The 12368-nt window shown below is 42.5% G+C and overlaps 1 protein-coding gene across 6 annotated transcripts in view; it reads right to left on the bottom strand.

The window, feature by feature from the left end:
* Window positions 1-3203, bottom strand: part of IPP (intracisternal A particle-promoted polypeptide) — a 47305-nt gene extending 44102 nt beyond the window's left edge. For 2 of the 6 annotated variants that reach the window (XM_077845161.1, XM_077845162.1), the window contains exon 1: window positions 2787-3097. The gene's annotated coding sequence lies outside the window, so the exon portion shown is untranslated. Of the gene's footprint in view, window positions 1-2786 lie in introns of all 6 variants that reach the window. The other 4 variants (XM_077845158.1, XM_077845164.1, XM_077845160.1 and 1 more) reach the window with 3 other exon arrangements.
* Window positions 3204-12368: the final 9165 nt, after the last annotated feature.

Genomic DNA, 12368 nt, shown 5'->3' with positions numbered 1-12368 from the left:
GTACTATTCCTAATAGGGTTTCAGGAAGGGAATAAGTAATAAGGCCTAAAATAATTGGAGGATGCTTCACAGTAGAAATGGGACCTGAACTGGATGCTGCAAGATAAATATTAACATATGAGGAGAGGGCATAAGCCCTTCTGGGTGAAATGAAGAAAATAAGGTACAAAGGTAGAAGTTTTTGTACACTGTAGTAGGGAAGCATACACTCAAGCCAGAATGAATTTTCAAAAAGCAACTGTGATCAGGCCAACTGTCTGCTTACAGTCCTTCAATCTGACACTAAGCACACAAAGCCCTTCAAATCTCACCTCCTTCTACCTGTCCAGTCTTATCTCCCGTACTCTTCTTTGAACTTAATACTCCAACAAAATCTAACAATTTGTAGTTCTCTCAAAGTGTCTCTTTCAAGATATCCTTCCCCACCTTTTCCTTTTGGATCTTTGTTACAATTCAAGACTCTGTTCATACATAATTTCCTGCAGAACTTCCCTGTTCCTCTCTCCTCTGGATTTGGTGCTCACCCTAAATTTACTTATTTTTTTTTTAAAGATTTTATTTATTCATTCATGACAGACACACAGAGAGGAAGAGAGAGAGAGGCAGAGACACAGGCAGAGGGAGAAGCAGGCTCCATGAAGGGAGCCCGATGTTGGACTCCATCCCAGGTCTCCAGGATCCTGCCCTGGGCTGAAGGCGCCGCTAAACCCGAGCCACCAGGACTGCTCTAAATTTACCTATTTTAGAGCCTATAGCACGCTCTATCTTGCCAGACACTCTACCACTCTATTCCCTACAGACACACACATCCTCTGAAAGCTTCCCTTTTTCTAAAAAAAAGATTTTATTTATTCATGAGAGACACAGAGAGAGAGAGGCAGAGACACAGGCAGAGAGAGAAGCAGGCTCCATGCAGGGAGCCCAATGTGGGACTCGATCCTGGGACTCCAGGGTCACGCCCTGAGCCAAAGACAGACGCTGAGCCCCTGAGCCACTCAGGCGCCCCTCTGAAAGCTTCCTGAAAGACAGTTCCTTAAAATTAGGAACTATTTTTCATATCAATAGCACCAGTACCTAAGATATATTAGGTTTTCAAATATTTGTGAAATGAACAAGTACAGTGAGAAAATAACAGCTTAGCTTGTTTTTGTCTAACTAAGATAGGCTCGCCACACATTCTGCCACAATTAAGAGGCTGGAAGAAAAGATACTGTTATTTGAAACCAGAGAGTAAGAAACTGAAGCTCAAAGCTTCTCAAGGACACAGCATTAGTATAATGAGAGTCTCAGTATTTGAATCTAAGTCTTAGTACTCTAAATCCTGGGCTTTTCCTACCAGATCACCCACACAGTAACTGTTAGGACAACCTATAGAGAAAGGGTTTGAAACCCAAATACAGACATTGAGGAATGAGCCCTTATGGACTCAAGGGTAAATTGTCATGTCTCAGAACTGTTACATGTACTTTCCAGGGGATGAACAGAGAGGTAGCAAAGACCTGAAAACAGCCTTACAGCTTCAACAATGAGAATTGAAAGGATAAATCCAACTTACTTTTTAAGAAACCAGGAGATCCGGTAATATAAGACATTTGAAGATGAAGCACAGGGAAATCTTAAAATGACTACGGTTCTGTAATCTAAGCGTCAAAGGGAACTAGTAATAAAACTGACAGAAAGGTGTGGGCTGATATTAGAAAAAAGTGGCTACATTTACAGCGCTTAAACTTATCAAAGTAAAACTAATGAAGCTGATTATCATGATTATCTAGGAATTGAGAAATTTGAGAAGTTCCAGAGCAGCTGCTAAAATTTCACATCAGCATTTACAGAATTCAACATATTACATTTAACTGGCATATAAAAGCAAACAGTGCATTTATCTCTACATAGAAATTCGACCTGCAGATATTATTAAACATGACGTAGCTGTGAGGCATTTTTGTTTTAGATTTCTTCCTGTCACCAGAGTTTGGATCCCAGTGGCTTAGTTACAAGGCACCTCCTCTATCCCAGCTTCAAGTCATCAAGCACAGCCACTGAACTAAAACGCTGCCTCCTGCTACAAACGAGCTCACTGAACACCCATCCACTCCGGTAGCAGACAGCAGAAATCCTAATCTGTTACCATGCTTCTTAGTAATTGCTGATACTATCCCGCTGCCCGTGAAGAACTTCATTTCCAAAGGAACGAGTACAACTAACTCCGGGACACTGCACAGGAATGTGAGGGACGTGGTTCAAGAGACCCAAGCTTGAATGGGAGATTATCAGGTGGAGAAGCCCGGAAGTAAAGACCTATGTTTGGTGTCCTTGACTTTACCGCCGAGAGCATCGGGAAGCTGCTTCAGCAAAGGATGGCAGAAAGAGCAAGCGTTTAACAAAAGAAAGAAAAGAAAAGAAAAGAAGAAAAGAAAAAGAAAAGAAAAAGAAAAAGAAAAGAAAAAAAGAAAGAAAGAAAAGAAAGAAAGAAAGAAAGAAAGAAAGAAAGAAAGAAAGAAAGAAAGAAAGAAAGAAAAAGAAAAAGAAAAGGCGGCAGCAGCTCTTGGGCAGCCCGAGTGGCTCAGCGACTGGGTGTCTACCTTCAGCCCAGGGCGTGATCCTGGAGACCCGTGAGGAGCCTGCTTCTCCCTCTGCCTTGTCTCTGCCTCTGTGTGTCTCTCATGAATAAATAAAATCTTTAAAAAAAACAAAACAAACAAAACAAAACAACGGGGCTCTTTGCGCCTGAGTGAGAACCCCCTAAGCTGCTGCGACTCTACAAGCGGATAAACATTCGTCGCTACCTAATTGGTCCGCCACGGGCTGGGGCTGACCGGCTGCGGGCTCGGCCTTCGGATTCCCGGGTGGGGGCGGGGAGAGGAGAGGCAGGAGCGGAGCGGACCAAGCGAAAAGGTGCGGACGGAAACACTTGGAATAGGAGGCCGGCGTGAGCGGCCGGAGGAAGCGGCTCCGGAGGCTCCTCTGCTCTGCTCAGGGGCCCCGAGAGCCGCAAGCGCGAAGAGGTCGTTCCCAACCCCGTCACAGTCGCGCCCGGACGCAGGCCCTTCTTACCCGCCGCTTCCCCTTCCCGCCGGCGCACGCTCCCCGCCTGCGCGCGCAGTCTCCACCCGCGCCTGCGCGGAGAGGGCGGGGGAACCCCGGCTGGGCCGCCGAGGCGGAGGTGGCTGGGCCCCGCGAGCCGCCGGGGGCTGGAGGCGACGCCAGGCCGTCCGCAGAGCGCTCCTCGGGCGCTGCCAGCGCTGGTCGGCTGTGCGCGTGCGCAGTGTTCTTCCGCTCGCGGGGAGCGGCCCTGGCCCGGGGCTGGTGTGGGAACCGCCGCCTGCGACCTGCGCGGCTGCAAGTCCCAGCTCCTGCCTGCTGGGGTTGGCCCGCCGGACCGTCCCACGCCGCCTACGCCCTCTCCACTCTTGGGGTGTCCCAGGCACCTAGCGAACCTCATGGTTAAAGGAAAGACGGAGACGAGCCCCCGGCGCTGAGCTGCTCCCTATTCTTTTTTTCTGAGATTTTTTTAAAAAGATTTTATTTAATCATGAAAGACACACACACACAAAGACACAGGCAGCGGGAGAAGCAGGCTCCACGCAGGGAGCCCGACATGGGACTCGATTGTGGGTCTCCAGGATCACGCCCTGGGCTGAAGGCGGCGCTAAACCGCTGAGCCACCAGGGCTGCCCTGAGTTTTTTGTTTTTTTTTTTTAATTGAGACATATAACATTAGCTTCATTTACAACGTGATTCGATATTTCTGTCTTCTCTTTATTCCTTACCATTCACTCAAATCATTTTCTGAGTTTGCCTGACCAAGCCTGGCATTTGGATGGATGCCTGCTTTGAGCGAATGGGGGACTCACTGTCTGTCGAACCTCGTAATATCCCACATTCGTGGCTTTGAAATGTTTTGACCTCAGCCAACGGTGAACAAAAACATTCTGCTTCAAACCCAATGATACCACATACGTATATATAGATGTGTATATCTGAAACAATTTCACAGTACTATATACTTACTGCCAGCAAGGCACTGAATTTCTATTTCTTTTCTTTTTTTTTTTTATTTTTTATTTTTTATTTTTTATTTTTTTTTATTGGTGTTCAATTTACTAACATACAGAATAACACCCAGTGCCCGTCACCCATTCACTCCCACCCCCCGCCCTCCTCCCCTTCTACCACCCCTAGTTCGTTTCCCAGAGTTAGCAGTCTTTACCTTCTGTCTCCCTTTCTGATATTTCCCACACATTTCTTCTCCCTTCCCTTATTTTCCCTTTCACTATTATTTATATTCCCCAAATGAATGAGAACATATACTGTTTGTCCTTCTCCGACTGACTTACTTCACTCAGCTTCTATTTCTTTTCGATTTATTACCCCTACCCCCCAAAAAAAGCTAAGAGGGACACGTTGTCAGAAAAATTATTTTCAAAAACTTGGAAATGAGCAAAGCAATTACCTGGGTGCCCTTCTCGTGTAAGGCTGGGCACTGCCTAGCAGACTCTGGAAGGATTTGAGTCCATGAGGACCTCTGACTTTCTATTAACTAAGCTATTTTGCAAGAGAATAGGTGTTTAAAATGATTCTTGTCCACTGTAGAAAAGATAACACAAAAACATTAAGTTATGTTGACCTATGGGATATAAACCACTTTTGCCTCTCAGCAAATTCATTTCAACATTCCTGATTCTTAGGAAATTCATACAGAATTCCTGTAACATTTTCGTGTCTCTCATTAATTAATATAAATAACATTTTTGGCATGTGTTTATTTTATATTTCTATGACAGTCATAATTTTGCCTTTTGGAAAACTATACTTTAGCACCATTAAAATTAACTTCCCAACCTAGTATTGGATTGCACCCAGCAATTTGAAAACCAGTGTATATACCTAGGAGCAGAATTGCTGGGACATATGGCATATACATCCTCTTTTCAAATCTCAGGGGGATTTACATTCCCACCAGCCGTCAATGAGTTCCCTTCTTCCACATACTTGCCAACCCTTAGTATCATAACCTGGTGACTGTAAAATGGTGTTTCATTTTGTTATAATTTACATTATCTCATTATTTATGAGATCAGGCAGTAAAAAGATGTTCATAAGATGCTACAACTGAATTGTGTCCGCCCCCCCCCCCCCCGCGCTAAAATTTATGTTGAAGCCCTAAACTCCCAGTGTATTCCCCTTGAACCCATTTACCCACTATGTACATAAAGAAGAGGTCAAGTGAGCACATGGAGGCGGTAGCTGCCTACAAACCAAGAGAGAAGCCTCAGAATGAAACCTACCTTGTTGGCACTTTGATCTTGGACTTCCAAACCTCCAGAACTATGAGACATAAATTTCTATTGTTTAAGCAACCCAGTCTGTGATATATTTTTTTAAAAGATTTTATTTATTTACTCATGAGAGACACACACACGGAGAGAAAGAGACACAGGCAGAGGGAGAAGCAGGCTCCATGCAGGGAGCCCGTCGTGGGACTCAATTCCGGGTCTCCAGGATCATGCCCTGGGCCAAGGCAGGCGCTAAACCGCTGAGCCACTCGGGCTGCCCTGATATTTTGTTATAGCAGTCTAAGCAGTCTAATACATAGCCAGCTAAGTTTCTTCTTCCATAAAATGGCTATTCATGTATTCTCTATTCAATTCCTTAGACTAATCATCCATGCCATACTTTTTTTTTTTTTTTTTTTCCATGATAGTCATAGAGAGAGGAGAGAGAGGCAGAGACACAGGCAGAGGGAGAAGCGGGCTCCATGCCGGGAGCCCGACGCGGGACTCGATCCCGAACTCCGGGATCGCGCCCTGGGCCAAAGGCAGGCGCTAAACCGCTGAGCCACCCGGGCTGCCCGATCCTCTCAATTTTATCTTTGTTTCCTACTTCATTAATTTCTGCTCTTATGTATATTATTTACTTATCTTAGTTTTCATTGAACTTATTGTTTTCTTACTTTTTAGTTTCTTAAGTTTTTGAGTTGCTTAGCTCCTGATTTTCAGTCTTTTTTCTTTTAAAATCTAAGTTAAGGCTATAAATTTTCGTCTCAGTAGTGCTCATAATGTAGACATGAATAGTACCCCTGGAAGTTAGGCAACAAAGTAGCCCTGTTGGTTATAGTTGGTGGTAGAGACACAGCTGACAAGGAAAACAATCAAATTGTCTGGCAGGAAAGGTTAAAAGCTCAAGTGCTAAAATCAGAATGCCTGAGTTGAAAATTCAGACTGTCCTTTACTAGTTGTGTGACTTTGGGCTAGTTATTATGCTTCCATTTCTTCATCAATAAAATGCAATGAATATCTACTTTATGATGCTTTATAAATATTAAATGCATTAATGTATATAAGGTATTTATACGAGGACGCCTGGGTGGCTCAGTGGTTGAGCGTCTGCCTTTGGCTCAGGGCCTGATCCTGGAATCCTAGGTTAGAGTCTCGTGTTGGGCTCCCTGCATGGAGCCTGCTTCTCCCTCTGCCTATGTCTCTGCCTCTCTCTGTGTCTTTCATGAATAAATAAGTAAAATCTTAAAAAAAAGAAAAAAGGTATTAATATTTTCAGGAATAAACATTTAGTTATTATTTTTCTTATTTATCCTGTTTTCATTGCTTGAAATAAGTAACCATGAATTTATAGTGGCATTGATTTACCCAGTTGAATGATTTTCCCTCAATAGAACTTTGCAGCCTACCTGGATACAGAAAAGCAATCATTTGGACCGATCCAGGATTAAGGTTTTGCCACATATATAGAGTGAATAGAAAAATGGGTCAAGGACATTGCGGATTTTATGACAGTGGTCATGAACTGAAAGAGTCATTCTTAAGAGCCCCAGGAAACTTGTTCAATAGAGCATGGCAGTATGTTCAAGGCCCCAGATAAATCTGTGGCTGAGGTCTACTGTTTGCTAAAATTCTTCTCTTGCTAACTTTTGTTTTGTTTTGTTTTTACTGAGAGGACCTGAAGAAGAAAGAGAAAGGGGAGACATGAGAGTGAGCTTAATTTATGCAATCAATGCTTAATGAGTGCCAACAATGTGCCAAACACTGGTTCTGGTGATATAGCAGTGAACAAAAAATTTCCTGTTATTGTGGAATTATATTCTGACTGAGGAGGCAGAAAATCAACAGATAAGTGAATAAATATATGATATATCAGGGGATGATAAGTGCTATGAAGAGGATAAAGAAGGATAAAATGATAGAGTGACATATTAGGGAAGGAGTGCTATTCTAGACAACATGGTCAGGGAAAGCCTTTCTAAGAAGATAACATTTGATCAGAGGCTTTAATGGAGAGAGAGAGCCATGTAAAGAAGAATTCTAGATAGATAAAAAAGTAAATGCAGGGGCCCCTGGGTAGGGTCCGTTAGGCTTCTAACTCTTGATTTCAGTCCAGGTTATGATCTCAGGGTTGTGAGATTGAGCCCTGCATTGGGTTCCACGCTGGGCATGGAACCTGCTTAAGATTCTTTCTCTCTGTCTCTCCCTTCCCCTGTTCCTCACTGTCCTTGCTTGCTCTCTTTCTCTCTCTTTCTCTCTCTCTCTAAAAGAAAAGAAAGAAAAGAAAAGTAAATGCAGGGGCACCTGACTGCTCAATCAGTAGAGCACGCGACTCTTGATCTCAGGGTCATGAGTTCGAGCCCCACATTGGGAAAATAAACTTAACAAAAATAAATAAATGAAAGAAGAGAAAAGTAAATGCAAATGTCCTATGGTGAGAGTATGCTTAGGATATTTAAGAAATAGCAAGGAATCCATTTTTACTGGAGAAATATTAGCAAGGGCGAAGAAGAGTTTTAGAATATGAAGGCAGATGGGTAGCTTAGAGCAGTATCACATGGTGTCATAAACAGCAAGAGCTTTGGCTTTTTTCTTGGTGAAATAGCTATGCTGCTGAATGTGTTTTCATTGTTGTTATTTGTTTTGTTTTCTGAATGACAAAGGACAAATGGCTCTCACACACTTCTGCATATAAAAACCCAAAGAATTACCAAAGAATTAAAAAACACTAATTTGAAAAGATATATATGCACCTCTATGTTTATTGCAGCACTATTTACAATAGCCAAATTATGGAAGCAGGGCACCCCGGGTGGCTCAGCGGTTTAGCGCTGCCTTCAGCCCAGGATGTGATCCCAGAGATCCGGGATCGGGTCCCACGTTGGGCACCCTGCATGGAGCCTGCTTCTCCTTCTGCCTGTGTCTCTGCCTCTCTCTCTCTCTCTCTCATTAATAAATAAATAAATAAAAAACCTTTAAAAACAAAAAAAACAAATTATGGAAGCAATCCAAGTGTCTATCAAAAGATGAATGGATAACAGATATATATACATATATATACACACATATACATATATATGGATATATATAGGGATATATATATACACACACATATATATAAAGGAATGTGATATATTTATAAAGGAATATTATTCAGCCATAAAAAATGAAATCTTGCCATTTGCAACAGCTTGGATGGATGTAAAGGGTGTAATGCTAAGTGAAATAAGTCAGAGAAAGACAAATACCATATTATTCACTCATATATGGAATTTAAGAAATGAAACAAGCAAATGAAAAAAAGAGACAAACCAGAAAACGCTCTTAACTATAGAGAACAGAAGGTTATCAGAGGGGAGGAGGGTGGTGGGAAGGACTAAATAGGTGATGGGCATTACAGAATATACTCTTCCTGATGAGCACAGGGTGATGTACAGAACTGTAAACTTCCTGGAATTTAAATTAAAAAAAAAAAAAAAAAAAAAGGAAAACCCACCCAGACAAATTGTCTGAGTTCAGGTCAGTCCTTAAAGAACTACACGGGGGATCCCTGGGTGGCTCAGCGGTTAAGCGCCTGCCTTTGGCCCGGGACATGATCCTGGAGTCCCGGGATCGAGTCCCACATCGGGCTCCCTGTATGGAGCCTGCTTCTCCCTCTGCCTGTGTCTCTGCCTCTCTCTCTCTCTGTGTGTCCCTCATGAATAAAAAAATAAAATATTAAAAAAAAAAAAGAACTACACATGTTCCAGAGACCTGATTGTTGAGCAGATAATGGAGGGACTCTAAGGTGTTTCTCTGTCTAGCCTGGGCACTCTTCTCCCATGCCCTGATCTCTCACCTTTTCCTTGTATATTGGTTGTAAACATTTGTGTTTCTGGCTAACCCTGAGACCAGGACAGGCAGACATGGGGAGCACCTGAGCAAGCAAATTGTAAGTTTGAGTAGATGCTCAATGTGGTCATTGTGTGATATGGAATTTCAGCATTCCAGGACATGGGCTTGGCAATGGATGGTTCAAATAGAGTGGAGAACAGTCATGATTTACCTCCTGTTGATAAATGTTTAAAACTAACATTTTTTAAAGTCAAGTTTATATTTTTACTATTTTATTTATTTATTCACGAAGACAGAGAGAGAGGAAGAGGGAGAAGCAGGCTCCCTGCGGACCAGGAGCCTGATGCAGGACTCAATCCCAGGATCCTGGGATCATGACCTGAGCTGAATGCAGACGCTCAGCCACTTAGCCACCCAGGCACCCTAAGTTAAGTTTATTGAGGTATAATTTACATACAGTAAAATTTATCCTTTTTAAGTATATAGTTCTGAGTTTTGACAAATGTGTTAGTCCAGTTTATACATAAATAACCTGGATTTTGGATAGTTATCCATCCAAAAATAAGATGCCAATATGAGATTAAACATGCAAGGATTTCTTTTTTATTTATTTATTATTTTAAAGATTTTATTTATTTATTCATGAGAGACACAGAGACAGACAGAGGCAGAGACACAGGCAAAGGGAGAAGCAGGCTCCATGTAGGGAGCCCCTGATGTGGGACCCGATCCCGGGTCTCCAGGATCATGCCCTGGGCTGAAGGCGGCACTAAACCACTGAGCTACTGGGCTGCCCACATGCAAGGATTTCTTGGGACGGACAATACTTATAGCAGAAATGAGAAGGGAGCCAGGAACAGCTGGGTGAACTATCTGATCACAATGCCAACCTCATCCAGAGGAAAAAACAAAAGCAAACAAAAAAACAAAGAGAAAAGGTTGAGAGTATCCTTGAATGTTAGGAAGTCTAAAGAAAGACCAGATGTCAAGGCCTTTGAGAGTCTTTGAGCTAAAGCTGACCTTCTGGGCAGCCCAGGACCCAGCAGGTAGGGCCCTTGGTCAATTATGCTTCCTGCAGTTGAAAGTCTGCAAGGCACATTCAAACGGCCATCAGAAGTAGAAAGTCATGTAGCCTACCACAATCAAGATATAAATTATTTCCATCACCCAATAAAGTAACATAATTTTTGAGGACTTATTTTCTTTACACTCTAACCACAAATATTTCCATTATCTTCAAATACCTTCTGCAATTTGCTTGGTAAACTTTTGGAACAAATTATCACAGTCAATTTCAACAGCTTAATATATGGCTTCCATTAATAATTGAATTCATCATGGCAAAGGGAAAACTTTTCACTCCCAGTGGGCAGTTCAAGGATCAGAATCCTTGGAGCACATAGCTGGCTCAGTCAGTAAGAGCATGTGGCTCTTTTTTTTTTTAAGATTTTATTTATTTATTCATGAGAGACACAGAGATAGAGAGAGAGGAAGAGACACAGGCAGAGGGAGAAGCAGGAGCTGGATGTGGGACTTGATCCCATGACCCCCGGATCACGCCCTGGGCTGAAGGCAGCGCTAAACCGCTGAGCCACCTGGGCTGCCCGAGCATGTGGCTCTTAATCTCAAGGTCATGTGTCTAAGTCCCATGTTGGATCTAGAGCTAACTTAAAAAATAATTAATTAACTAATTAATTAAAAAGAGAAGCATGAGTGTGAGCCATTATCACCCAACACCCACAGCAGCTGGGGGTTGTACCAGCCTAGTAAAGAGGATCTGGGCAGGACAACATCTGATATGCCCAATATTACATTCAATTGTCACTAAGTTCTATTAATCCTATTGTCTTAGCATCTCTTGTTATTCTGATTACCACTGGGTTAGTTTCTACACTTTTTAAAAAATATCTTATTTATTTATTCATGAGAGACACACAGAGAGAGAGATAGAGGCAGAGACACAGGCAGAGGGAGAAGCAGGCTTCGTGCAGGGAGCCCGACATGGGACTTGATCCTGGGTCTCCAGGATCACACTTTGGGCTGAAGGCGGCACTAAACCATTGAGCCACCAGGGCTGCCCAGTTTCTACACTCTTACATCATTCCCCCCCTACCCCAGAACACTGCAAGCCATCACTATCTCTCACCTGGGTTATCATAGTAGCATCCTAACATGTCTCTCTCTGTGTAGCAGAGACCTCACTCTGCTACAATCCATTTTGCTCTACAGAGCAAGCAAATGATCCATTTAAATTAAATGTAAGGTGCCCTTTCATGATAAAAACACACAACAAACTAGAAATAGAAGGAAACTCCACCTATCTGATAAAAGGCATCTACAAACAACCCACAACTAACATCATACTTGATAGTGAAAGACTGAATACGTTCCCACAAGATCAGGAACAAGATGAGGATATATGTTCTTACCACTTTTATTCAACATTGTACCTGAAGGTTAGCCAGGGAAATTAAGAAAGAAAAAGAAATCCAGATTAGAGAGGAAGAAATAAAAGGTTTTACTTGCAGTAATATGATCGTGTGTAGAAAATCCTACAGAATACACACACACTCATACTGTTAGAATTAATAATTGAATTCAGCAAGGTTGCAAATATATCAAAATACAAAAATCAAAGGGATTTCTACATACTAGAAATGACCAATCTTAAAATTAAGAAGAGAATTCCATTTATAATAACATCAAAAACGGTAAAATACTTAGGGATAAATTTAACAAAAGAAGTATAAGAGTAGTAACTAAAAACTATAAAACATCGTTGAAGGAAATTGAGAGCTAAATGGAAAGATATCCTGTGTTCATGGATCAAAAACTGAGTATTATTAAGATGACAACACTTTTCTTTTTTTAAGATTTTATTTATTTCTTCATGAGAGACACACACAGAGAGAGTCAGACACAGGCTGAGGGAGAAGCAGGCTCCATGCAAGGAGCCAGAATGCAGGACTCAATCCGGAGTCTCCAGGATCACACCCTGGGCTGAAGGCGACGCTAAACTGCTGAGCCACCCGGGCTGCCTGACAACACTTTCTAAATTTATCTCAGATTCAGTGTAATCCTTATCAAAAACTCCACTGGTTTTAGGGTGCCTAGGTGGCTATCAGTTGAATGTCTGCCTTGGGCTCAGATTATGATCCCAGGGTCCTGGGATCCAGCCCCACATTGGGCTCTCTGCTCAGTGGGGAGCCTGCTTCTCCCTCTTACTCTGATGCTCCCCCCCTGCCTGTGCTCTCTTGC

The sequence above is a fragment of the Canis aureus genome, chromosome 13, assembly GCF_053574225.1.
Source record: "Canis aureus isolate CA01 chromosome 13, VMU_Caureus_v.1.0, whole genome shotgun sequence".
Taxonomy (NCBI): domain Eukaryota; kingdom Metazoa; phylum Chordata; class Mammalia; order Carnivora; family Canidae; genus Canis; species Canis aureus.
This window is presented reverse-complemented; position numbering and strand designations above follow the sequence as displayed.